Genomic DNA, 5,859 nt, shown 5'->3' with positions numbered 1-5,859 from the left:
CTAGGGGGCTAGCCCCACCCCAGGGCCCCTATATAAAGAGGGGGGAGGGAGGGCAGCCGCACCCTAGTCCCTGGCGCCTCCCTAACCCCCCGTAACACCTCTGCCTCTCGCTGAGCTTGGCGAAGCCCTGCCGAGATCGCTGCTACTTCCACCACCATGCCGTCGTGCTGCTGAATCTCCATCAACCTCTCCTTTCCCCTTGCTGGATCAATAAGGAGGAGACATCTTCCCCAACCGTACATGTGTTGAACGCGGAGGTGTCGTCCGTTCGGCACTAGGATCTTCGGTGATTTGGATCACGACGAGTACGACTCCCTCAACCCCGTTCTCTTGAACGCTTCCGCTCGTGATCTACAAGGGTATGTAGATGCACTCCTCTCTCTCGTTTCTAGATGACTCCATAGATTGATCTTGGTGAAGCATAGAATTTTTTTATTTTCTGCAACGTTCCCCAACAGGAGAGCCGCCAGTCGTGCCACCGCAGTGATCTTGTTCTCCAATGGGTTAGAATAATGATCCGATGGTGTTGGTACATACTGAGGTGGAGCAGTATTCATACGGGGGCCATCAACTGTGGTTGAATCGGCATTCCAACCCCGGGTGCTGCAACTTGGTCTATCTCCGGCGGGTTACTGGGCCCTGCACCAGGTGTATGGAAGAGGTTTCGAGGATCATAAACCGGAGGGAGCTGATACTGAGTCTTCTGGTATCTTCTCCTCATGACCTCATTGGACGGGTTCTGATCCATCGTGAGCCGGAAAGTCTGTGCCTGAATCTGCTGAGCCTGAGCATCCAGAACCGCCCGCTCTGCGGTCATCCTGACATCTTCCGCTACCAGATCTTCCTTAGCCTGCACTATATCTAGTTTTAACTGCGCCACTTCCGCATCATGTTGAGCTTGATCCGCCGGGTTGACCATGGTGGTTAACAGAGCTGTCATCTTATTCGTGAGATCCATCAGCACCTGAGCCGGTGAGCGCGCAGGGGCTCCTGCCCCGGATGCTGCTGACCCGGAGGTTATTGCTACCGCAGTTGTGGAGTCTTGAATAGGTTGCATGTCGGCCATGAAGTTTCCGACTCTGCTCGGTGACTCAAGGAGATCCGGAATACTGCTGCCATTGGAACAGCCCCCAAGCCCGCCGTCTTGTAGTTGATACAACGAATCCGTCTCGCCTATGGACGACTGCTACGTCTTGAGCTTGTGTTGGTTTTCCTTGAAAAGGAAAGGGTGATGCAGCAATGTAGCGTAAGTATTTCCCTCATTTTTTCAGAACCAAGGTATCAATCCAGTAGGAGGATCCTCAAAAGTCCCTTCACGGCCAAAGCAATAAAGGGGTTGTCAATCCCTTCACGGCCACTTGCGAAAGTGAGATCTGATAGAGATGATATGATAAGATAAATATATTTTTGGTATTTTATGATACAGATTGGAAAAGTAAAGATGCAAATAAAATTAGATTGAAAGCTTATATGATAAGAGATTGACCCGGGGGCCATAGGTTTCACTAGTGGCTTCTCTCCAGATAGCATAAGTATTACGGTGGGTGAACAAATTACTGTCGAGCAATTGATAGAAAAGCACATAGTTATGAGATTATCTAGGCATGATCATGTATATAGGCATCACATCCGTGACAAGTAGACCGACTCCTGGCTGCATCTACTACTATTACTCCACACATCGACCGCTATCCGGCATGCATCTAGAGTATTAAGTTCGTAAAGAACAAAGGAACGCATTAAGAAAGATGACATGATGTAGAGGGATAAACTCATGCAATATGATATAAACCCCATCTTTTTATCCTCGATGGCAACAATACAATACGTGCCTTGCTGCCCCTGTTGTTGATGTCTACTACACAACCTTCTTCTTGTAGACGTTGTTGGGCCTGCAAGTGCACAGGTTTGTAGGACAGTAGCAAATTTCCCTCAAGTGGATGACCTAAGGTTTATCAATCCATAGGAGGTGTAGGATGAAGATGGTCTCTCTCAAACAACCCTACAACCAAATAACAAAGAGTCTCTTGTGTCCCCAACACACCCAATACAATGGTAAATTGTATAGGTGCACTAGTTCGGTGAAGAGATGGTGATACAAGTGCAATATGGATGGTAGATATAGGTTTTTGTAATCTGAAATAATAAAAACAGCAAGGTAGCGAGCGATAAAAGTGAGCGTAAACGGTATTGCAATGATAGGAAACAAGGCCTAAGGTTCATACTTTCACTAGTGCAAGTTCTCTCAACAATAATAACATATATAGATCATATAACAAGCCCTCAACATGCAACAAAGAGTCACTCCAAAGCCACTAATAGCGGAGAACAAACATAGAGATTATGGTAGGGTACGAAACCACCTCAAAGTTATCCTTTCTGTTCTACCTATTCAAGAGTTCGTAGTAAAATAACATAAAGCTATTCTTTCCGCTCAATCCATCATAGAGTTCATACTAGAATAACACCTTAAGACACAAATCAACCAAAACCCTAATGTCACCTAGATACTCCATTGTCACCTCGAGTATCCGTGGGCATGATTGTACGATATGCATCACACAATCTCAGATTCATCCAACCAACACAAATTACTTCAAAGAGTGCCCCAAAGTCTCTACAGGAGAGTCAAGAAAACGTGTGCCAACCCCTATGCATAGGTTCATGGGCGGAACCCGCAAGTTGGTCACCAAAACATACATCAAGTGGCACGTGATATCCCATTGTCACCACAGATAAACACGGCAAGACATACATCAAGTGTTCTCAAATAAAGACTCAATCCGATAAGATAACTTCAAGAGGGAAACTCAATTCATCACAAGAGAGTAGAGGGGGAGAAACATCATAAGATCCAACTATAATAGCAAAGCTCGGGATACATCAAGATCGTGCCATAGAGGGAACACGATAGAGAACTCAAGAGGGAGAGAGAGAGAGATAAAACACATAGCTACTGGTACATACCCTCAGCCCCGAGGGTGAACTACTCCCTCCTCATCATGGATAGCGTCGGGATGATGAAGACGGCCACCGGTGATGGGATGCCCCTTCGGCAGGGTGCCGGAACAGGCTCCCGAGAGGTTTTTGGTGGCTACAGAGGCTTGCGGCGGTGGAACTCCCGGTCTATCTTGATTTTTCGATGTTTTTAGGGTACGTAGGCTTATATAGGTGAAAGAAGTCAGTCGGGAGGTGCTCGAGGGGCCCACGAGACAGGGGGCGCGCCCTCCTATCTCATGGCCTCCTCGAGGCTCTTCCTGACGTGAACTCCAAGTCTCCTGGGTGATATTCTTCCCAAAAATCACGCTGCCGAAGGTTTCATTCCGTTTGGACTCCGTTTGGACTCTGTTTGATATTCCTTTTCTTCGAAATACTAAAACGGTCAATAAAACAGCAATATGCGCTGGGCCTCCAGTTAATAGGTTAGTCCCAAAAGTAATATAAATGTGTAAAATAAAGCCCATAAACATCCAAAAAGGGTAATATAATAGCATGGAACAATCAAAAATTTTAGATACGTTGGAGACGTATCAGCTGTCACAGGGAAAGGACACCACAAGATTGAACCCAAAGCTAAGCACTTCTCCGATTGCAAGAAAGATCAATCTAGTAGGCCAAACCAAACTGATAATTCGAAGAGACTTGCAAAGATAACTAAATCACACATAAAAGAATTCAGAGGAGATTCAAATATTTCTCATAGATAAACTTGATCATAAACTCACAATTCATCGGGTCTCGACAAACACACCACAAAAAGAGTTACATCGAATAGATCTCCAAGAAGATCAAGGAGAACATGGTATTGAGATTCAAAGAGAGAGAAGAAGCCATCTAGCTAATAACTATGGACCCGAAGGTCTATGGTAAACTACTCACAACTCATCGGAGAGGCCTTGGAGATGATGTAGAGGCCCTCCATGGTCGATTCCCCCTCCAGCGGAGCACCGGCGAAGGCTCCAACATGGGATCTCGCAGATACAGAAGGTTACAGCGATGGAATTAGGTTTTCATGGTCACTTCTGATGTTTTCGGGGTACATGGGTATATATAGGAGGAAGAAGTAGGTCGGTGGCCGCCCGAGAGGCCTACGAGACAAGGGGCGTGCCCTCCACCCTCGTGGCCACCTCGATCGTTTCTTGACTTCCACTCCAAGTCCTCTGGATCACGTTCATTCCAAAAATCATGCTCCCGAAGGTTTCATTTCGTTTGGACTCCGTTTGATATTCCTTTTCTTTGAAACACTGAAATAGGCAAAAAAACAGCAATACGGGTTGGGCCTCCGGTTAGTAGGTTAGTCCCATAAATGATATAAAAGTGTAAAATAAAGCCCATAAACATCCAAAACGGGTAATATAATAGCATGGAACAATCAAAAATTATAGATACGTTGGAGACATATCAATGACTCACCATTAGAATAGATGGCCATCTCACCGCCAGATGCAGATCCTTTAGAGAGTCCTCCGTGGACGCATCCCACGAAGGCACGCTTCACAGCAGGCAGAGTCCGGGCGGGTCTCGCACGCTGGGCCGTCTCGACGAGGTCGGCGCAGATGCCCGGCTCAGGGCCCGGCTCGCTGATCTTGCCGATGAAGACGTGGATTCCGCCGAAGGGGACCCAGTACCCGTACTCAATTGAGCCGGTGTCGGGGCCCCACCCTGCATCGTTGATGTAGAGCTTGCTGCGACGACTCTTGGTCATTCGGCCCACGGCGTATCCCTTGAGCCCTTCGAAGCTGCCCTTCAATAACTCAAATCCACTGTGCGCTAGCCCCACGGTGGGCGCCAACTGTCGTGGAATTGTCACGTGAGATGTCCTAGTGAAAGGACTTAGTCGTGGACCCATCGCAACTAGGAATCTCAAAGGGGTTAATCAGGACAAAGGACACGGGGTTATACCGGTTCAACCCCTTACGGTGAAGGTAAAAGCCTACGATCCAGTTTTGAGTGGGATTGCTTATGACTCGATTATTAGGGAGCGGAATCGCTTGACCTAGCTCTCGGTCTGATGTTACTTGCCCTGAACTGCTGTCAGGTCGTCCCTTTATATACAAAGGTCGACGCCCAGCGGCTCACGAAGTCCCGGCCGGCTCATAAACAATGTCCGTCTCGGTCTCTTAACTATTCTTGCCTTAAAATACAAGTCATGTACATATGACGGTTTACCTCTACGGGCCTTAAGTCGCCTCTGGGCTTTGGGCCCTTAACTGAACCGCCATCTTCAACCTTCGTCTTGGGCTTCAAGAATACTTGTAGGTATAACCCGGCCCCTCCTGGGCGGGTCATACCAATAGTTATATCCCCAACAGACAGTACAAGTCGAATAGTAGCTGACTTAACAACAGGACTAAATGTATCTTCATAATGAATACCAAACCTCTGTTTGAAAACTTTGGCAACTAGTCTAGCCTTGTATCTGTCTATGCTTCCATTAGATTTTCTCTTTATTTTGTATACCCATTTACAACCAATGACATTGTGACCCTGCCTTGGTGGTACTAGATGCCATGTTTTATTTTTCATGAGGGCATCATATTCATGATCCATAGCTTCTTTCCAATCTTTATGTGCAAGAGCATCATGCAAATGAGTTGGATCACCAATACTACTGAGAAAAGCACGTTTAACTTTGTCATACCTGACCATGACATCAGTGTATTCTTTAGCTTTGATAATACCTGACTGCGACCGATTGTGTCGTCGAGGAGGTTGATGAGCTGTTGGTGTTGTAGGCGCAGAAGATCCCAGTCCAGGGGATGCTGTAGAATCCGGCGCTGAAGATCCTGGCTCTGGATCCAAGAGGGATTCGCGCGCAGAATCTGCACAGGGGTCCAGCTCGTGATCCGAGGGTGATCC

This window comes from Triticum aestivum, chromosome 5B (genome assembly GCF_018294505.1).
Source record: "Triticum aestivum cultivar Chinese Spring chromosome 5B, IWGSC CS RefSeq v2.1, whole genome shotgun sequence".
NCBI lineage: Eukaryota > Viridiplantae > Streptophyta > Magnoliopsida > Poales > Poaceae > Triticum > Triticum aestivum.
The sequence above is the reverse complement of the archived record's forward strand: the minus strand, read 5'-3'. Positions refer to the sequence as shown.